Source organism: Aethalodelphis obliquidens, unplaced genomic scaffold, assembly GCF_003676395.1.
Source record: "Aethalodelphis obliquidens isolate GAN/ISIS:26980383/991018 unplaced genomic scaffold, ASM367639v1 scaffold71, whole genome shotgun sequence".
Classification (NCBI taxonomy): Eukaryota; Metazoa; Chordata; class Mammalia; order Artiodactyla; family Delphinidae; genus Aethalodelphis; species Aethalodelphis obliquidens.
This window is the reverse complement of record NW_020838015.1, coordinates 7,657,484-7,680,192: the sequence shown is the minus strand read 5'-3', so window position 1 is coordinate 7,680,192 and position 22,709 is coordinate 7,657,484. Positions and strand designations below refer to the sequence as shown.

At 40.1% G+C, this 22,709-nt stretch overlaps 2 long non-coding RNA genes across 2 annotated transcripts in view; both read left to right on the top strand.

Moving 5' to 3' along the window:
* Window positions 1-22,709, top strand: part of LOC113611848 (uncharacterized) — a 116,703-nt gene that overhangs the window by 92,482 nt on the left and 1,512 nt on the right. The gene's annotated exons all lie outside the window — the stretch shown is intronic.
* On the top strand, window positions 7,146-22,705 carry LOC113611849 (uncharacterized). The gene is made up of 3 exons (XR_003429634.1): window positions 7,146-7,157; window positions 16,707-16,709; window positions 22,060-22,705. It is a non-coding gene; the product is annotated as an uncharacterized LOC113611849 (long non-coding RNA).

Sequence of the window (22,709 nt, the reverse complement as noted above, 5' to 3'; positions counted from 1 at the left end):
GGTTTATTACAGGATATTTAATATAGTTCCCTGTGCTATACAGTAGGACCTATTGTTTATTTATTTTATATATAGTAGTATGTATCTGCTAATCCCAAACTCCTAATTTATCCCTCCCCCACCCCCTTTCCCCTTTGGTAACCATAAGTTTGTTTTCTATGTTTGTGAGTCTGTTTCTGTTTTGTAAATAAGTTCATTTGCATCATATTTTAGATTACACATGTAAGTTATATCATATGATAATTGTCTTTCTCTTTCTGACTGACTTCACTTAGTATGATAAACTCTAGTCCACCGTGTTGCTGCAAATGGCATTATTTCATTCTTTTTTATGGCTGAGTAATATTCCATTGTACATATATATACAATGGAATATATATATGCATGTATGTATATATATATATATACACACCACATCTTCTTTATCCATTCATCTGTTGACAGATACTTAGGTTGCTTCCGTGTCTTGGCTGTTGTAAATAGTGCTGCTGTGAACATTGGGGTGCATGTATCTCTTTGAATTAGAGTTCTCATCTTTTCCGGATACAGTAAGTCCCCTACATACGAACCTTAAAGTTGCAAACTTTCAGAGATGCAAATGGCTGTTCGCACGTCCAGTCACATAAGTTAGTTCATGTGTCTGGTGTACACTGTCAGCGTGCGTGCATCCTCTACAAGTGGTTGTGCTTTTGTGTACTTTACTGTACAGTACTGTATAGAGTACAGTAGTACAGTATCTTTATTTCAAGCCCAGGATGTCTGAAAGCAAGTGTAAAGGCAGTGGTGATGTAGCTGGTACAGTACTACCCAGACATCACTGGATCGTTTTTTCAAGAGGCTAGATAGAACTGAATCCAGCAAGGAACCAGAACCTGTGCCATCAGCGTCAGGCGTGAGTGAAATTGCAGCTTACCTTCCGTCCCCTATTGCTGATGATCCTTCAGCTCTACCATCTCCCACCTCCTCTCCCTCCTCCAGTCAGTAACTCTTCTTCCCTGTTCACTCGATGCCAGCCCCTGGATGCCAGCTGTTGTACTGTATTACGGTACTTTTCAAGGTACTGTACTATAAGATTAAAAATGTTTTCTTTATTTTTTGTATCTGTTTTTTATGTATTATTTGTGTGAAAAGTATTATAAACCTATTACAGTAAAGTACTATATAGCTGATTGTGTTAGTTGGGTACCTAGGCTAACTCTGTTGCTTATGAACAAATTGGACTTGCAGACTTGCTCTCCAAATGGAACTCGTTTGTATGTAGGGGACTTACTGTATGTGCCCAGGAGTGGGATGGCTGGATCATATGGCAACTCTATTTTTAGTTTTTTAAGGAGCCTCCATACTGTTTTCCATAGTGGCTGCACCAATTGTAAATAAAGTTTTTTGGCTCATAGCCACTCCCATTTCTTCACATATTATGGCTGCTTTCCTGCTACAATGGCAGAGTAGTTGTGACAGAGACCATATGGCCCACAAAGCCTAGACTCTTTACTATTTGGCCCTTTATAGAAAAAGTTTGCAGACCTTGGTGTAGACAATCAGTTCAGAGGGCCTCTCTGTGTCCTCCGTGGTGATGAGAGGGGAGTAGGTTGAGCACGTTGTGTGGAGTGGAAGTGGCCTGCTTGTCCTTGACTCTGGTCTTAGTTCATTGCAGACAAGTCAGTTATGGGAGCGTGCTGTACCAATCATGGTGTGGCTTGTAATTACTACCCTTTCTATTTTTCAGGGTCTTGTGAGAAGCAAATGGGTGAAGCTGTGGGAAAATTACCCACAAAGTGCTCTAGTAAGTTGTCCCCCAGGACAGCCAGCTCAGGCATTAAGGAGTTATTTGTCACATGGGGCAGGCATGGAATTTTTGTGTTATACACCTTCTCCTAGGAAATCTGCAGCAAAGCCTCTATCCCATGATTTTTTGTCCTATTTTTTTATTGTGATAAAATACACAGAATATAAAATTTATCATCTTAAACATTTTAAAGTGTACATTTCAGTGGTATTAAATACATTCGTAATGTTGTGCAACCATCACCACCATCAATTTCCAGAACTCTTCTCATCTTGTAAAACTGAAAGTCTCTATTCATTAAAAATAACTGCCCATTTCCGCCTCCCCCCAGGCCCTTGAAACCACCATTCTACTTTTTGTCTCTATGATTTTGATTACTCAAAGTATTCAAAATATGAGATACTTCGAGTATCTCATGTAAGTAGAATCACACAGTATTTGTCTTTTTGTGACTGACGTTTCACTTAGCATAATGTCCTCAACGTTCATCCTTGTCATAGCACATGCCAGAACTTCACTCCTTTTTTCTTTTTTAAATAAATTTATTTATTTATTTTTGACTGAGTTGGGTCTTTGTTGCTGCGTGCAGGCTTTCTCTAGTTGTGGTGAGAGGGGGCTACTCTTCATTGTGGTGCACGGGCTTCTCATTGCAGTGGCTTCTCTTGTTGTGGAGCATGGGCTCTAGGCGTGTGGGCTTCAGTAGTTGTGGCACGTGGGCTCAGTAGTTGTGGCTCATGGGCTCTAGAGCATAGGCTCAGTAGTTGTGGTGCACGGGCTTAGTTGCTCCGCGGCATGTGGGATCTTCCTAGACCAGGGCTCGAACCTGTGTCCCCTGCAATAGCAGGTGGCTTCTTAACCACTGCGCCACCAGGGAAGTCCCTTTCACTCCTTTTTAAAGCTGAATAATATTCCATTGTATGGATATACCACATTTTGCTTATTTATTTATCGATGGACACTTGGGTTGCTTCCATGTTTTAGCTATTGTGAATAATGCTGCTATGAACATGGGTGTACCACTATCTCTTTGAGACCCTGCTCTCAATTCTTTTGGGTATATATTGATTTTCTTGATTGGATTTCATCATCAAAAATTAGGAGTTTTTCATAAAATTTGGAATTCAGCCATTATTCCTAGAAATATTTTGTCTGCCCCTTTCTCCCTCTCCTTTCTTTCCAGCACTCCCATTATGCATATGTTGGTGTGCTTAATGATATCAACTGTCTCTGAGACTGTTCATTTTCTTCATTCTTTCCTTCAGATTGCATAATCTCTTTTGATTTATCTTCAATCTCCTTGATTCTTTCTTCTGCCAGCTCACATCTACTGTTGAGCTCCTTTAGTAACTTTTTCATTTCAGTTATTATACTTTTCAATGCTACTTTTCTCTTTGGTTCTTTTAAAAATGTGTGTCTTTTTTTTTTTGGCTGCATGGCATGGCTTGCGGGATCTCAGTTCCCTGACCAGAGATTGAACCCAGGCCCCCTGCAGTGGAAGCATGGAGTCCTAACCACTGAACTGCCAGGGAATTCCCTAAAAATGTGTATTTCTTTATTGATATTCTTTATTTCATGAGCCATGTCATCATACCTTAATTTTTTAAAACATGCTTTCCTTTGGTCTTTGGACATATTTATAATAGCTGCTTTGAAGTATTTTTCTACTAAGTTCAACATCTTGGCCCCCTCAGTGGCAGCTTCTATTGCCTGGTTTGCCCTATGCATGGGTCACAGTTTCCTGTTTGTTTTTTTTTCCTTTCTTTCTTTCTTTTCTTTTCTTTTCTTTCTTTTTTTTTTTTTTAACTATCTTACCATTTGGGGAAAAATTGAACATTTTACAGAATATGTTGGATTAACTCTGGATTCTGATTACCCAGGTCCACTTCCCTCTTGCCCCCCTCTTACCAGCCTTTTTGTTCTTGTTGCTCATTTTATGTTGTTTGTTTGCTTATTTGTTTAGTGACTTGCCTGGACTAATTCTGTAAAATCTATTTCTCTTGCAGTGTGCAGCTTGTGATATAACTGCTCATGTTTTTTCCTTATTCTTATTTTAAGCCTGGCATCCTGGAGGTCATCCGTGGTCAGCAGAGCTTATTGGTCAGTCAGTGATTGGCCAGAGGTTGAGCTTATGCCCCCTGAGCCAGTAAGCCTTCCACCCTTTGCTGTTGGATCTGTGTGTGGCTTGGGGACTGCTTTCAAAGTTCAGAGACTTTACAAGTATGTTCCACATTCAGTCAGGGACTGGAAGCTCACAAGTACCCTTTCTGGATGCTCCTAAGAGGGCACAGTCCTGCATATGCACGCAGTTTTCTGGAGCACCAAAGAAGAGTATGATTTTAGCAGGGTGCTCTTTGCCTATCTTTTTCCTGGCTCTCCCTGTCAAATTTCTGGCTGGTCTGCCATTTTTTTGCCTGTCCTAGTATCATGTAGCTGTTAGTCTTCTCTAATTTCTAGCCAGTATAATCTCTAATGTTTTCAACATTACTCCTGGGCATAAATTTCTCCACGCTCTGTTCCAAATAAAGTCATCCCTCTTAGGCAGAGCCTCAGACCTGCCAGCCTTCACAGTTTCCCATGCCCTATCATCTCCCCCCACCCCAAGGAGAGTTTGAGCCATAGGGACATATATGGGCTACTGTTCTTCCTGGCCTGCTTTTCCCTGCTAGAGTCAACCCTTTGTGCTACAGATCTGGAGCTGTAGGGGAGACGTGCAGAGGGGAGCCACTGGCCACGTGCCACCCCACCTAAAGTGGAACCTCCACACTGTGGAACCAGAACTGAAGGAGGGTGGAAGCTGCCGGTCTTCGTGGGCTGCCTTACGCATCCAGAATAGATCTTCCACAATACAGAGCTGGCGGGGATGGGAGCAGTCCCTGGCTCAAATGTTGCAGGCTCCCATTGTTCTTACTGAGATTCAGTAGATTTTATTGAATAAATGCTTCTCAATTTATTGTTGTTTTTAACAGTTTCCCCCAGTTTTATCACTGTTTTTCTGGGGAGAGCATTGCTGAATTCCTTATACAGCCACTGTGGAAGTCCCACCTCCTATCGCATGATGTTTTCACAGCAACAGCTGAATGCTTCCTATTCTGTGAAAACATCAGATTCATGGAATTTGGTGGGGCGGGGGGGCGGATCATCAAAGTTCATGTGGAGACTCACAGGTTAGTTCCCTCTGGCTGTATTCCCTGATGAGGCACACTGTTTGTACCCTTTACTGAGGTGGATGGTTTTTGTTATACCCTCTGGGGCCCCTACTGATTCTTTGCCTCTCTGTTACAAGTGTTTGGCAGAGTGGATAGAATTTGTGTATCTCTAGCTCAGGGAAGATTGACAACCTGATAACAAAGGACTGTTCATACCTTTTCATGGGACCCTGGTTAGGCTCTCCTGACCTTTGCATACACTTCTCACCAGGTTCAGTGAGCACACACCCAGGTCATCTGTGGCTCCATTCCCTGCATCTTACTCTCCTCCCACTTGCCTAGGTTAATTACTCTGGATACCTTTGGTCCAGAGTAGGCATCACACAATAGATATTGCTATTAATTGTTTATGCCTCTGCCTCCTCCTTGCCAGATTGCAGCCCCTTCGAGGCAGAGAATCTCGTCTTATCCAGGAGAGTACCTGATATATTATTGAAGTGGTAGTATTTACAATAGTAATAACTAAATATTATTATGATGATGATATCTAAAATTAAGTGCTAACTATGGCCCAGAAACTGTTCTAAACACTTTACTAACTCACTGAAGCCTCACAACCAGCCTATGAGGGGTGTATTATTATTATCTCCATTTTGCAGATGAGAAAACTGAGGCACAGAGCATGTATGTAATCTCTCAATATACTATATCTGCTAAGGGAATAATAATTAGTATTTATTTAATTGAAATATAGTTGATTTACAACGTTGTGTTACTTTCTGATGTACAGCAAAGTGATTCAGTTATACATTTATGTATATATTCTTTTTCATATACTTTTCCATTAGAATAATAATTTTAAAAAAAATGTCAACTGCAGAAAAGGCAGCCAAGCCATCTCAAGTCTCAGATATAACAAAGCCCAGGGATGCAAGGGAGACAATGGAGTTTGCTGGTCTTGCTCTGATGTTAGGGGAACAATGATTTTGTGTTTCTAGGGCTTTGAAGCACACATCATCTCCCCCATGTGTCAGTCTGTGGCTCAGATACTTCATCCAGAGGCTTTGGGGTGCTACCGGGGATGGGGGTTTGAGGCTCTCCCTTGCTGCCCTCCTCTCAGAATTGCCAGGGCAACCTCCTGAGGGTGGGCTGTTCAGGTCAGGAATGAGCTCCTTGCAAGGGGCACATGCACTCTCAGGCCTGAAATCTTTTGTCATTTAAACTTCCTTCTTGGTTGTGCAGCAGCAATGTATTTTTGAGACCGCACATTTTACTTTCTTTCTCTCTCTCTTTTTTTTTTTTTAAGTGAAAGCTAGAAACGTGTGACTATCCTGGAGCCATTTCTAATTTCTAACTTTTTGGAAAAAATGTGAGTAAGAAGCATCCACTTGAGGGATGCAGGGGTGGAGTTTCACACCAGTGTCAGAGCCCTCACGTTACGCCTTTTGTAATTGACTTTAGACATGACTATACATTACCTTTGCCATGGTAGCCCCACAGCTTTGCCTACACTCAAGCCATAATGTGGCAGAACCTGCAGGAAAAGCATTGCTCTTTGCTCGTGGCTGTGACCATTTTATTGACTAATTTCCAGCCTCAGAGGGCCCACAGCATCAGGCCTTTCACTCTGCCCTTCCTCCTAGAGGCCAGAGACCAAAATAAATGTGACAGCTTGAGGATTTTCCTGGTGGTTAATTGCTGCTCACTCCACCCATAGAAAGAAAAACTGGCAGGGATTTTATCCTTTGGGGTCGCAATTACTTTTTGAACAGGGGCAATTGCAACTGTGGAATGGCTGAGTCAGGGAATTTCCTTTGTCTTTAAGATAAAGATGCTATGGGCTCATGTCATTGGTGACCTGGAGCCTCCCCTTCTACCCCCAAATCTCCTAAAGCCCTCTTATCGGGGTGTGGGTACCTGCCCCATATTTCCAACTCCTTCCTCTCAAAAGCCGTTTCCCGTATACAGCTGAAGTCAGATTGTTCCATTTTAATGAGGTTGAACTATATGAAATGGCTGATATTTGATCACTTTTTACCTACAAAATGGTTCAGCCTAATTCAGTTTAGAGGTTTTCTTTTGAGCAGGAGAGAGAGAGAAACATCACAGTCAATATGAACTGAGAACCGGAGATGGTGCTACTTCTTGGAGGAGAGGCCTGGGGCCAGAGGCAAGGGGTGGACGGGGGTTCCCAGCCCCGTTCCCAGGTGTGGGCACTGCAGCTGGTGCACCCATGCCTTGACTTCACCCTGGAGAGAAGATGCTTATTGGAGTGGGGAGGACAAACGCCGAGGAACATCAACTTCACTGATGATGAGTCATGAAATCCTACAAAGTCAAAGCAGCTTGTTGCGGTTGAAAAATGCAAACGACTGTGTCTTCATCAGAGTTAGAAAACATTGCCCATATGCACGTGTAAAGGAGCACTTTCAACCTGCTGTATTTCCCTTGCTTGGGCAAATGCTGAGCTTTGATTTTTTTCTCTCTCTCTCATGTTCTTTATGGCAGTTGCTTTCCTAGATTAGAAAGGTTTGCATTTTCTCACATCTTTCTCTCATGCTGAGCATGGCTATGACATTACTCGAATCAAAGTAATAACCAAACCCCAATAGCTCCGCTAGAACATGTAGAGACTAGCCGGTTGGGGAACGAATGTAACCTTTTAATCTGCTAAGGAATGGGTTCTAAGTTGATTCATGCCAATGAATAACTAGGAAAACAAAGATCACAATTTGAAATGGTGGACCCTTGCTTTTCTTCCTTAGTATCACAATAAAGTGTGATTCGTGCTCCTGTTGGTTGCAGCATAGGACACACAGGCTCTGTTGGGATTTATTTAGCTAGAGGCCACTGACAGAATTCCCTGGATTTTGTATCTTCTTCAGTAACCTACATGCTAAAGAGGATAGACTCTTTTCTCCTTGCGTCCTCATGAAATTTGCACCAAATAGCCAGAGAAACCCGAGAAGGTTTTCAGTTCTTGGGCAGTGTTCCCATCAACTGCTGGGCCCAAGGACTTGCAGCAGTGTCGCAGATGCTGGCTATTTTTCGTGCAAACCACAAATCATCCAGTGCCACGTTAGTGATCTTGATCCTGACCCTGGCTCTGCTATAGAAAACCTCCTGTCACTTGAACCCAGACCCCCAGAGCTCTCCTGGAAATAGTTTACTAGACTGGGTAAACCAATGCTCTCTACTCATCTCCTGTAAGGATTCTTATCACCTTAGTGGTGTAGCATTTGTTGTAGCCATTTGTTGTAGTTCAGCTAATCTGTAGTTCAGCTAACTAACTAACCAGTTTCTTCTTCTGCAAACTGGTGTAATAACACGGCCTTACAAAGATGTTGCTATAAGCATCAAGATTAGATTAGTTAAGGAGGGAAGGATTGGGAGTTTGGGATTAGCAGATGCAAACTATAATATACAGGATGGATAAACAACAAGGTCCTACTGTATAGCACAGGGAGCTATATTTAATATCCTGTGATAAACCATAATGGAAAAGAATATATATATGTGTAACTGAATCACTTTGCTGTACAGCAGAAATGAACACAACATTGTAAACCAACTATACTTCAATAAATTTTTTTAAAAGGCTAAAAGATTAGATTAGTTAAAGAGCCTGAAACAGGGGCTGACACATAACAGATGCTCAAGAAATATTTATTATCCTCAACTAAAAGCAACTCACTAATTTCAAGCATTTACTTTGTGATAACATATGAAAACTGAAATCCAGTGATTTCTACTTCACTTTGCTAATGGTTTGCTAACCATCCCGGGACTTGGACCCCACATCAACCTTCCTGGGCCCCAAGCTCAAGCCTCACAGCCTCACATTACGAGCCGGGGACCTCCTGGTGACTTTCGTCAGCTCTCTTCTAGGGCAGCTGTTCTCAAAAGCATGCTGTGGGACCAGCAGGAAGAGCAGCACCTAGGAACTTGTTAGAAATGCAAATTCTTGGGTCACATCCAGAGCTACTGAGTCAGACACCCTGGGGTTGGGGCCTAGCAGGTTTTGACAAGCTCTGCAGGTGATTCTGATGCACTAAGTGTGAGAACCACTGCTGCAAATGTGAGCCATGGGGAGAGGTAAGGGCAGGGAGGAAGGCTTGGCTTCTTTTCTCTGGGGGTCCCTTCTCCTTCCTTATCTCGAGATTTTAAAAAAAGCAGCAAGAAAATCCCCTTGCTATTGCCAGAAGAAGATGTCAGGAAACACCTTTCATTCAGCCCCTCAGTTCCCAAATGTTTTCCCTCTCCTCCAGGGACCTCGAGTTACAGCTCTAGCAGGTCTCCTTGGCTCCTGTGTTCTGGGTGCCAGCAGTCTGCCTCTGCATGTTGGGCTTTAGGTGAGAATAAATTTTTCTCTCATCTCCTTTCCCTTGTTATCGGAGTCAGACATATTGAGGCATACCCCTTAAAGGCTTAACTTCCCTGCCCTCCCAATATGCCTAGCTCTGTCCTTTTCCTCATTGATGCTTGCAGTCCTAACCCCAAGGAGGTAAGGAAAATGGGGTGGACTGGAAAAAGGGGAGGAAGATGCCTAGCAAAATGGGACCACCCTGGGTTTTGCTGTTAGGTGGTGAGTAATAATTCTCAGTCCAACTTCTTGTCCTGGATTTTCTTTTTTCTTTTTTTTTAAATTGAGGTATAGTTAATTTACAATGTTGTGTTAGTTTCAAGTATACAGCAAACTGATATAGTTATACATACACATACACATATCTATTCTTTTTCCGATTCTTTTCTGTTATAGGTTATCACAAGATATTGAGTAGAGTTCCCTGTGCTATATGGTAGGTTCTTGCTGTTTATCTATTTTATATATAGTAGTGTGTATATGTTAATCCCAAACTCCTAATGGATTTCCTTTCAGGTTGTATCTGAAGTACCTTCGAAGCCATCCTTCTACTCCCTCCCCACCCACCCTCCGGGAGCCACTCCTTCCTAGTCTATTTACTAGTCCCTCTGTTGCTGAGAAGATTAAATCAGCAAATAGAAGCTCATCTGAAAGCATTAGGCAGCCCCTAGGAAGGGAGTGAAAAAGGCTGGTTATAATTTTTCCTGAGTGCAGTTTTTGTTCTGATGGAAACAAAACAGAACAAAAACAACCAAAAAACCCCACAAAACAAATATTGAACAAAAAATGAAAAAGGTTTGCCTTTTCTGTAACACACATCTGTGTCACCTCTCAGAAGTCATAGCAACCATCTACTTTCCTGAGACATGATCCCATTAAAATATTAGCTCAGTGAATGGTGATGAGAAATGAAAATTGGATGTGTTCTTATGGTTACCAAAGGGGAAATGGGGGGGAGGATAAATTAGGAGTTTGTGATTACCAGATACACACTACTATATATATATAATAAACAACAAGGGCCTACTGGATAACACAGGGAACTATGCTCAGTATTTTGTAATAACCTACAAGGGAAAAGAATCTGAGAAAGAAGCACTTTGCTGTATACCTGAAACTAACACAACATTGTAAATCAATTATACTTCAGTACAAATTAAAAAAAAAGAAAATTGGATGTGTAAAACATCATATAGAATATATATGTTTTAGTATTTATTTTATTATGAGAATTTCAAACATAAAAATAAGCAGACAGAATAATATAATGAAACCCCCCTACCTATCACCCAGCTTCAACAACTGTCAGTTCATGGCCAGTCTTGCTTCATTTGACCCCATCCACTTCTCTCCTTCCCATATATGTTTTAAAACAAATCTCAAATGTCATATTATGTTATCTATCACTATTTTAGCATGTACCTCTAAAAGGTAAGGACTTTAAAAAAATATAGTCACCATTATCAGACTTTAAAAAGGTAACAAAAATTTCTTAATGTCATCAAGTATCCATTAAGTGTTCAAATTTCTAATTTTCTCATAAATAGCATAAATTGTTTTAATCATGATCCAAATAAGGTCCACACATTGTAATTGGTTATTTGGCTTTTAGGTCCATTTAAATCTACAAGTCTCTCTCTTCTTGTAATTGATTTGTCATTTAACATGACATGTTCTCCTGTCTTCTGAATTTCCTGTAAAATGGTATTTGAACCAGACTTGATCATATTCAGGTTTGATTTTTTTTTTGCAAGAATGCTTCATATATGGTATGGCATATAGCACATTTCACAAACAAATATTAAGGATTATAGGCTTATCAGCTATTTTGAATTACACGAATCACCATTTTATCTCTATCCTAGCATATTCTTGAGAATCTGTAGTATCTCCTAGTATATTTTAAGTCAATTTCAATGCTTCAGAAATTTGTGAATTTTTTTTTCTGTAGAAGAATTCTGTGTCTCTGGCTATGTGGAGTGGGAGGGCATTAAGCTCTAAATCAGACCAAAGGCCCTTTCAGTAAACAGTTAAGGGCTTTGCTCTTTGATTTTTTTTTTTTGTAAATGGCTCTAGAAAAGTTTTCCAGAGGTAAAATCTAGCATAAGTCAAACAAACAAACAGTCATGTAATTTTCATCAGGGTTCTAATTCAGAATGTCTAAAGGTTTTCCAATCAGCAATAAGATATTCATCTATAACAATAATTTTATTTTCTTAATGTTTTCTACAACCTCAATTTCCATATCTAAAACTGGATGATCATTGAGAATGCCACCCAAATCTATTAACTAATTGTAGAAGGGTGCCTCCTAAAGGCTTTATCTTCCTAAAAGTTTAACCTGAAAAAAAAAAGCTGGTCCAAATTATGCTTGCAAATGAATGTGTGTCCATGTTGTCAGGTCACAAAAAAAGGAAATATGATACTAAAAGAGCAAACAACTATCTGTAAAGCTGATTTAAATTTCTATTAGCTTCAAATGTGTGCTTGGAAAAACCATTTTCCCAGCTGTATTAGTTCTCAGTGGCTGCTGTAACAAGTTACTATAAACTTAGTGGCTTACAACAATACATTTTATTATCTTACAGTTCTGGAAGTCAGACATCTAATATGGGTCTCATTGGGGTAAAATCAAGATGTCTGTAGGGCTGTATTCCTTCTGGAGGCTCTAGGAGAGACTCCATTTCCTTGCCTTTTCCAGCTTCCAGGGGCCACCCACATTCCTTGCCTCCTGGTCCCTTTTCTCCATCTTCAAAGCCAGCAACATTAGGTTGTCCTTCTCTATTTCCATCACGCTAACCTCCTCTTCTGCATCCCTTTTTCACTTTTAAGGACCCTTGTGATTACATTGGGCACATCCAGATAATCCAGGATAATCTCCCTATTTTAAGGTTGGCTGATTAGCAACCTTAATCCCGTCTACAACCTTAAGCCCCCTTTGCCTTCTAACATAAAATACTCACAGGTTCCGGGGATTAGGCTGTGGACATCTTTGGGGGGCCATTGTACTGCCTACCATACTAGCCAAACAGTGTGTGAGATCAAACCAAATAGCTGGGCTAAATATTTGAAGTTATTTGTTTTTGTGAACTGTCTCATATTCCTTTGAGTAAGGCAAGATATAAATAAATAACCAAACCAAATGCTGTTTCAATATTGAAGATAAACATAAATAATTACCCTAGTTTGTACCAAATAATGAACATGTGTCTATATCTTGCATCCTTGTTTCTGTTTATTGCCTTTTATTTTCCAAAAGAAACCTTAAAGTTAAGTAAACCTCTCTGGATTTCCAATTTAAAACATATTCTTTAGCAGATGTTTTCATTATCTTTAGTTTTCAGAAATTCTATTTTAATATGTCTGGGTATAGATATGGGTTTATATATTTGGGTTTTTCTCAGCTTCTTGAATCTGTAGGTTTGTTTTTCACCAAATCTGGGAAACTTTCAGCCATTATTTCCTTGATTTTTTTTCAGCCCCATATCCTTTCTTTTCTTCTTCTGAGACTCAGATGACATGAATGTTAGATCTCTTGTTATTTTCACATAGGTGTCTGAGGCTCTGTTCTCTCTCTCTTTTTCCAATGTATTTTCTCTCTGTTATTCAGTTTGGGTAATTTTTTTGATCTATCTTAACTTTCACCGATTATTTTCCCTGTCATCTCCATTTTGCTATTGAGCCCTTCTGATGAGTTTTTAATTTTGGTCAATGTATTTTTCAGTTCTGAAATTTCCATTAGTTTCTTCTTTATATTTTCTATTTCTTTGCTGAGACTACTTTTTTTATTTGTTTCAAAAATGTTCATAATTGCAAATTAACCATTTTTATGATAGCTATTTTTGTAGGTTAGGGTTTTCTACATATACAATCATGTCATCTGGGAATAAAGACAATTTTATTTCTTCCTTTCTAATCTGTATGCTTTCTATTGTTTTTCCTTGCCTCACTGCACTAACTAGTAATTACAGTACAATTTTCAATAAGAGTTGTGAGAAAAGATATCCTTGCCTTGTTACTGATTTCAGGGAGAAAACATTCAGTCTCTCACCATTAACGGTAATGTTAGCTACAGGTTTTTTCTAGAGACCCTTTATTTCATTAAGGATGTTCCCTTCTGTTCCTGGTTTGTTGAGAGGTTTTATCATCAATGGATATTGAATTTTACTGAAAGCTTTTTCTGCATTTATTGATATGATCATACGGGTTTCCTTAGTCTTTTCAAATGTTTAAAATTTTTTAAATATTGATTTTTGAATATTGAACCAGCTTTGTATTCCTGGTATGAATCCCACTTGGTCTTGATATTCTTTTTATATACATGACTGGACTCAATTTGCTAATTTTTAAAGGATTTTTGCATCTGTGTTTGTGAGAGATATTGGTCTGTATAGTTTGGTTTTGATTAGGATAATGCTAACCTCATAGAATGAGTTGGGAAATGTTCCCTCCTCTTCCATTTTCTATGAGAGATTATGTAGTATTGATATTGTTTTTTCCTAAATGTTTGGTAGAATTCACCAATGAAATCATCTGGGCCAGGAGTTTTGGGGGGGAAGGTTTTAAACTATCAATTCAGTTTCTGCAATACATGGCTATTCAGTTATCTCTTTGACCTTGGATGATATTTGGTAGTTTGTGTCTTTCATCTAAGTTATTCAGTTTATGGTCATAGGAATGTTCATAGTATTCTCTTATTAACCTTTTAGTATGATTGGCTGTGATCTTCCTCTTTTATTCCTGATATTGATAATTTGTGTCTTTTTTTAAAATTTTCTTGGTTATGCTGGCTAAAGATTTATCAATTTTATTGATCTTTTCAAAGACCTAGGTTTTGCTTTTATTGAGTCCTCTCTCTTTTCAATTTCTTTGACTTCCCTAATTTTTATTACTTTCTTCCTTCTGCTTGCTTTAGGTTTAATTTGCTCTTCTCTAGCTTCCCAAAGTCTAAGCTTAAGTTGATTTTAGATATTTCTTCTTTTCTAACATTTTCATTTAATGCTATGCTGTAAATTTCCCTCTAAGTACTATTTTATCAGCATCCCGTGCATTTTTTATTGTGGTACAATATACATAGCATAAAAGTTACAATTTTAATGATTTTTAAGTGAGAAATTTAGTGGCATTAAGTACATTCACAATGTTGTGCAACCACCACTATCCTTTTCCAGGACTTTTTCATCATCTCCTCCCAGCCCCGCTAACTTCTGTTCTACTTTCTATCTCTATGAATTTGCCTTTTTCAGGTACCTCAGATAAGTGGGATTATTAAATATTTGTCCCTTTGTGTCTGACTTTTTTCACTTAGCAGAGTGTTTTCAGGGTTCATCCATGTTGTAGCACTACAAATTTTTATACATTCTATTTTCATTTTCATTTTTGTTTAAAATGCCTTAAAATTTCCCTTGAGATGATTTCTTTTGACTCTCTAGAGATGGGTTACTGAGAAGTATATTATTTAATTTATAAATATTTGGTGATTTTCTGGATATCTTTCTATTATTGATTTTTAGTTTAATTTTGTTATGGTCTGAGAATGTACTTTGTATGATTTCTATTTTTTAAATTTGTTCAGCTTTGTTATACGTCCCAGAATGTGGTCTATCTTGGTGGATGTTCCATGTGCACTTGGAGAGAATGTGTATTCTGCTTTTATTGGATGGAGTCTTCTATAAACGGCAATTTGGTCAAGTTGCTTGATAGTGCTGTCCAGGTCATCTATATCCTTACTGAGTTTCTGTCTACTTGTTCTATCAATTACTGAAAGAGGTGTTGAAGTCTTCAACTATAATTGTGGATTTGTCTGTTGCTCCTTTCAGATCTATCAGTTTTTGACAGTCTTGTTTGATTGTTTAGGAAATCTTCCTCATTTTTTTGGAAAATTTGATTCTTTTTTGTGGTGTAAATTTATTTATTTATTTATTTTTGGCTGCATTGGGTCTTCGTTGCTGCGCGCGGGCTTTCTCTAGTTGTGGTGAGTTGCTCCGCGGCATGTGGGATCTTCCCGGAGCAGGGCTCGAACCTGTGTCCCCTGCATTGGCAGGTGCATTCTTAACCACTGCGCCACCAGGGAAGTCCGATTCTTTTTTGAATGAGGTAGAGGGTGACAAAACTCATGGGAAAAAAAAAATCTTTTCTTGAACTGAAACTGGAAACACAGTGTCTTGAACTTGTAGTTACTTGGTCATTTTGGTAAACCATTTTGTTGTTTTCACCAGGACTCTCTAGTATTAAAAGAAACTGCCTATCTTATGGAGTTTTCATATGCACAGTTGGCTGTCAAGGTCTTCATCATGTGGCCAATGATAAATTTAGGATTAGTAGAGCCACTTCAGTGGTACAGATTTGCCAAACTAAGACTCTTAAATATTTCAAGGTTCCAGCAACTGGTTTATGTCCCAGAAAGGAGATACAGAGATGGTGGCTTCCCTGGAGACAGGGACATTGGAGAGGTGAGAGTTTTTCTGTGGTTGCTTTGTATGTATCTAAGTATATATGTATTTGTCTTCTGCTGACTGCAGTCAGCAGCTGCCGACTACAATGCACTCACCATCTCTCCTTCAGCTTGTCACATAGACTGTATGCCTCTTACAAATATGGCATAGCTATGTGGTTTGTCCTTGGTCTCAACTTTCCTGTAGTTCTGAGACCCAGAACAGGATCCAGAGTATAAGCTACAGTTCCCTCCAGTTGTTTTGTTCCAACAAGGGTTCACACTGTGTCTTCAGGGCAGTGTCACTGGAGTTTGGAAAAGAAAACTCTAGTCCCTTTGAAGGAAACCTATCTGCTGTTCCATGCATTAAATATGGCTGTAAATTCTTTTCTACTTCCCCCATTAAGAAGTAGAGTTGATTTTCCCTCCTCTTCAGTCTGTGACTTGCTTTGTCCAGTATAATACAGTATAAGTGACACTGTGCAACTTCCAAGGCTGGGTCTTAAGATACCTGAAACTTCTGTTTTTGTGTACTTGGAAGGCTCCCTCTTAGAACTCATCTGCCATGTTATGAGAAGGCCAAGTTACATGGAGAGGCCATGTATAAGATATTTTAACTGACAGCCCCAGCTGAGTTCTCTCAGCCTATAGCCAGCACCAACTGCCATCATGTGAGTGAGCCATTTTGGATGTTTCAATGTAATCAAGTCTCCATATGTCTGCAGCCCCAGCAGACATTATGTGGATATGCAACAAAGGATTAATCTTCCCCAAAGAAAGGTTTGGTCCTGCTCAGCTTCTGAGAGGTATCTCTAAGACCTTGGAATGTCCTGTCTGGCAAGAGTGTCTTTGTTTACCTGGGGGCCATGGGCCATACCAGATAGTTTTTGCTAATAATGTGATTTATTGTAAGGGACTTGGGCCATGTGGTATCAGCTTGATCTTTGAAGGGGCTGGAGACTAAGGTCAGCCATGTAGGGGGTCAACCAAGCCTATGTGACCGAGCTCCAATAAAATCTCTGGACACCAAGTCTCAGGTTAGCTTCCCTGGTTGGTAATATTGCGTGCATGTTGCTACACATCACTGCTGGGAGAAGTAAGTTCTGTCCATCCAACTCCACTGGGCAAGGACAACTAGAAGCTCCATGCCTGGTCTCTCCTGGACCCTGCCCTATGTGCCCTTCCCTTTGCTGATTTTAATCTGTATCCTTTCACTGTAATAAATTATAACTCTGAGTATAATGGCTTTTCTGAGTTCTGTGAGTCCTTCTAGTGAACCTGAGGGTAGTCTTGGGGACGCCCAAATGCTGGCGGAAGAGAGGAACTGCCCAGCTAAGCCTAGCCAACCTATAGAATCATGAGCAATAGGAGATGGTTGTTGTTCTCTTAAACCATTATGTTTTGGGTTGGTGTGTTATGCAGCAATAGATAACTAAGACACCTGTCTTCTCTACTGGATGATAATATTTTTGAGAGCCAAGATAATTCTGTAATTTCCACTCCTTTAGCATAGCACCTTATGTGTTGCAAGTATAAACATTTGTTAAATCGTTAAATTGGAGTAGTTAGAAACATCTTTGTGGACTAACTGAGAGAGACTGAGATAGGGGACTTGCAGAGTGATTGCATTATTTCCATCTGTATATAAAAGAAAGGAATCTCCACTCCTTTTGTATGAAATCTAAAGATACTTGCAGTTTTTCAGAATTGCTGTGCTAGTAATGATTTGTTCTTTCTTCTTTCAGAATAGTTGTACCGTGGTGTAAAGAATACTGCTTGGAATATAACGGTTCAGTTCCCAGTTCTGCCTTTTCTCACTACTTTTATAAACTTGGGCAAGTCTCTTGACCTTACCAAATCTCATCTTGAAGCAGAGATAATAATGGCAGTTCCACAGGGTTGTCGTGAAGTTTTAATGCATGCAAAAAGTGTTTTGAGAAATGTAAAGTGCTATGTAGGTATAAAGTATCATTGGAGACTTTGGATTGATGGTACTTGCTTAATTTTAATTTTTTTAGCCCTTCTAGCCCATCATTTATCATAAATATTTTTATTTTTAAAATTTATTTATTTATTTTTGGCTGCATTGGGTCTTTGTTGCTGCGCGCAGGCTTTCTCTAGTTGCGGCGAGAGGGGGCTACTCTTCATTGCGGTGCGCGAGCTTCTCATTGTGGTGGCTTCTCTTTGTTGCGGACCACAGGCTGTAGGCCGCACGGGCTTCAGTAGTCGTGGCACGTGGGCTCAGTAGTTGTGGCGTATGGGCTTAGTTGCTCTGCGGCATGTGGAATCTTCCCAGACCAGGGCTCGAACCCATGTCCCCTGCATTGGCAGGCGGATTCTTAACCACTGCACCACCAGGGAAGTCCCATAAATACTTTAAAATATGACTGGCATCTCAATAGCATAGGGAATATGAAAATTTGTAAAATAGTAATAAAACAACTTCTAAATAGTAGTTTTCCCTCTTTTTTCTTACATCACATCCTCACCACCACAAACTACTCCACTGAATTTTTTTTCAGAAAAGAAATGGAGAAAAATAATGAGAAAATGTGGCATTGAAACAGGATTTCTTCTTTTTCCCAAACATGTCACATCTTCCTACCTCATCCTTTCACCTCTCTTATCGACATGCCTTTTAATTCAATGAAGAACGACTGCAAGGTATTGACAAGATACTATTTGTTATGCCCCAATAGCCACAGTGAACTCTGGGCCCTTCTTACTGAGTTAGTTTTGATAGTGTCAGGTGGTGATGCCCCCAGAGCTTTAGAACTGGTCCATAGGCCTATGAGAGCCACATTTGGGTTCTTCAGGTTTATACCTGCAGCTCAGAGAATAGAACCCAAAAGGGCTTCCAAAACCTTGCTGTGAACTTTCTTAACGATGCTGTAATTCCCCAGGGTCTTCCCCAGTTATGTTGCTTTGATGCCATTTATAAAACATTGGTTGTCTTCCTGGATCTCATAAGGTGCTAGCTGCCCCCTACATTTACATGCATCCTATCAACTGCAATGATTTTGAATATCTGCCAGTTTCTAACATGAATAAAAGATTAGAGCTGGAAGGAACTTTAGAGATTGGAGCCCTGACCCAGAAATTGTTTGTCATGACTTGACAGGAGTCAAGGGCTAGGAGTAATGGCTTATCGGAGTATGTGAGCAGGTTCTAAGAGTCCAGAAAGAAAGGGTTTAAACCAGAGCCTGAAGACATAGTGGTAAGTTCCAGGGATGGGGTGGGGGAGCATGGGAATGAGAATCACTCAAAGCAAGTTAATATGCTGGATGAGAAATCAGAATTGAAAGGTATTTTGACAGCTTGGAAAAATTAGCTGAAACAAAAACCAGGCAATTTCCAGAAGTAAATAAAAAATATTTCACACAGATTCCAAAATCAAGCATATAGGCATATAAGGGAAACCAGGTTTAATGGAAATTCAGTAAAACACTTAGGTTTCAGCTGCCAAGAAGGTCAGAATGAGTCAATCGTGTAACATCATTTTTTTACAATATGAATACAGTCTTAGGATGTGTGAGTTAAGCCCAGAATAAAGGAGATAATGGTCCCATTCTCCTCTGCTTGAGTTATGTGTAAACTGTATTCTGTTCTCAGTGCCATATTTTAAATTGTATGGATAAACGATACTGTATTTAGAGAAGGAATGCAATATGGTGAAAGGTTTAGAAACCACTTCACCTGAGGAATGGTAAGTTAAACTGGGCTAGTTGCCAGGTAGCAGAAGATAGTTGGGGAAACATATCAGGTGTTTTAAATAATTTGAGGGATTGTTATATGAAAGAAGAATTAGGCATATTCTTATGGGTCTTGAGGATAGAATTTTGATAATTGGATGGAAGCCATAATGGGCAAATTGGAGCTCAGTGACGGTGAGAACTCTACAGTGAAAGTTGCCCATACATGAGAGATTTAGTATGAAGGGGATACACTACTCACTGGGGACGTGCTCAAAAAGAGGCTGAATGGCCCCCTACCCGGAACTCTGAAAAGTGGATTCCTATACTGGGTGGAGGGGAGAGGTTGAACCAAATGATCTTCAAGATCCCTATCTCTTTCAAGTTTCAGAGATATCCAATGGCGGCCTAGCACTCTAACTTGCCACATAATTATGCAGTGGACTGGCCAGCAAAATGGCCAGTAGGTCTAGTGTCAGAGTAGAATGCCCATACGACTCAGGCATAAGGTCCTGAACTTAACTATAAATTTCTTGAAGGCAGAGATAGCGTCTCATGTGTTTGTGTAGCAGTGTCTTGCATGTAATAAGAGATGCTTTTCAAATGTTTGTAGAATGAATGAATGGACAAATGAATGTTGGGCCTATATTAGTCCCCTAGGCCTACCATAACAAATTACCACACACGGTGGCTTAAAACAACAGAAATTTGTTCTTTCACAATTCTGGAGGCCAGAAATCTGAAATTAATGTATCAGCAGGGCTGCACTCTCTCAGAAGGCTCTAGGCAAGAATCTGTTCCTTACCTCTTCCAGCTTCTGGTGCCTCCATGGTCACATTGCCTCCTCCTCTTCCGTCTGCCTCTTCTAAGGATACTTGTCATTAGATTGAATGTCTACTTGGATAATCTAGGATGATCTCCTCATCTCAAGATCCTTAACTCACTTACATCTGCAAAGATCCTTTTTTTCAGTAAGGTCACATTCACACATTCTGGGGATTAGGACATGGACATATTTGGGGGGCCACCATTCAAGCCACTACACTTATTTTTAATGGTCATTAAACTATCACCATTATTCAAACAATAATGCTTGGCCTCTGATGATACTTTCTATGCGCAAAGCAGAATAGTATTGAGAGATTCTCAACAGAGACAGTGTAGTGCTTAATAAGGTAACTCTTGGATTCAGACAGACCTGAATCTGTTACCAATGTTGCTACTTAGTAGCAGTGTATCTTTGGCCAAGGTGTTGAACTTTTCTATATTTCATGTTCCCTATCCTAAAATGAGAATTGTAGTACCTATCTCATAGGTAAATATAAATGTTCCATGAAATAATGTTTGAAAATTACTTAACATAGGACCAGGCACATAGCTGACTCTCTGCAAGTGGTCAGTATTATTGATTAGTATGAGCTCATTCCTTTTCCCTGGTTTCAGACTGCCTGAGGTGTCAGGCTTTTGTTATTCCTTAGAAATTTAATTGAAATCAACCTATGCTTATGGAGGATTGACTCTGCACAATACACTATCATATGTAATAGGTATAAATGATAAACAAGACAGACACTGTCCTGCCCTCACAGACCTTAGAATGTGATGGCATCAGTGGTTAATAAAATATGGAATTATAATACAGCATTGCCATTATGACGACTGGGGAAACATAGAAACTGGAGAAGTCGATAGAAGGGGCACCTAACCCAGGATCTCTGTATATGGGAGGATACTTATATTTGTAGAAGAATGCCCAGCTGGGGCTGATCTGGATTCAGACCTTGGCCATGTCTAAGGAACTGGTGTATCAGTAGTTCCTCAAGTATTTACTGGTATGTGTTGATTTTGCCTGGGGAGATATGTGCTCTTTGGGTCTGGAGAGAAAGATGGGGACATGAGGCAGTCGTCTTAGTTTAGGTTCCCCTAGAAGTAGACTTGAAGACAAGGATTTGAGTGCAAGTAGTTTTGAGGGGAGATAATCCTAAGAAATACTAATAAGGGGGTAGGGAAGTGAGACAGGTAAGAAAAGAGTCACTGAATGAATGATGCCTTATCAAGCCAGTTACCACTGTGGTTAACTGGAGTTTCCTTGTATTGGGGAACTCTAGAAGCTGATGTAGAACATAGGCCTTGGAGTTATCCACACCTATTCCTGTCAGTCATTGGCTGAGGACTGCACCCAAGAAGACTGCCTGCAAGCAGGGCAGGCAGGCTACTGAAGAAGGCCTCAGGCAAAGTGATGCAGCTGTTGGCCATCGGTAAGGCCTGAGGAGATATGGGCATGACACAGAGGGCATGTGACACAGGAGGAAAACATGGTATGTGTCCCAGCTTGTGGCCAGCGAGGAAGTATGTGGCCCATGAGCAGAGGGGCTTCTGGCAGAAACTAAAGAAGGTTTTCTCATGAGGCTTCCTGTAATACTCGGGAAAAAAATAGTGCTTCTTAGGGACCAGGTGACAAAATGCAGCACAGAGCTGGGAGGAGGGGCTTTTCCGCCATGAATGCCTAGAACGCAGTGTGGCGCATCAGAGTAAGGACTCAAAACAAACCAGTTCTGTTCAAATACCTCATGATCCACAGCTTTGAGGAGAAGCAAAAGCTGCTTCCATGGCATGGAAAATGATGCTCTTCTGGAGAGGAAATGGTGAAGGGAGGACTGTTTTTGGCTTCACAGGTCTTGGGGACTCCAAAACCAAGGCCAAGGTGGGTGAAGATTTTGAGAACACATATAAAATTTTTCTAAGAATTCTCAGAAGTAAGTGGGGAGACTTTGGGGAGAAAGGTGTCCTGGTGCAGGTGACGGGACTGAACCAGTGGGATTTGAGTTTCTACTGTCTACACAAAGAATTGGGCAGCCTGTGGAAATTTAAGTTACACGTGACTCCCTTCCTATACCTCCTCCAAAAGAGGCTGCTAATACTTATGGACCACCTATTAGGGTGCCAAGCATTCTACAGATCTTATCTCATTTATTCGTTGCGATAAACCCAATGCATGGGTGAGAAAATTGAGGTTCATTGAGGGTAAATAGTTTGCCTACTAAACACAGCTAGTAAATGGCAGACCTGGTATTTGAGCCCTAACTTGTTTGACTTGGGAACCCATGCTTTTTTTACACTATCTCCTTATGCTACCTGGTAACATAAACACATCTGCATGTGTGGTTTTGCACATATATACAGTTTGAACCCAGAAATGGATTTCAAATTAATAATCTTAAGAAGCTGAAACCATAACCATATTTTGAGTTATATGAGATGCTTAAGTTATGCAAGACAGTTTTTTTTT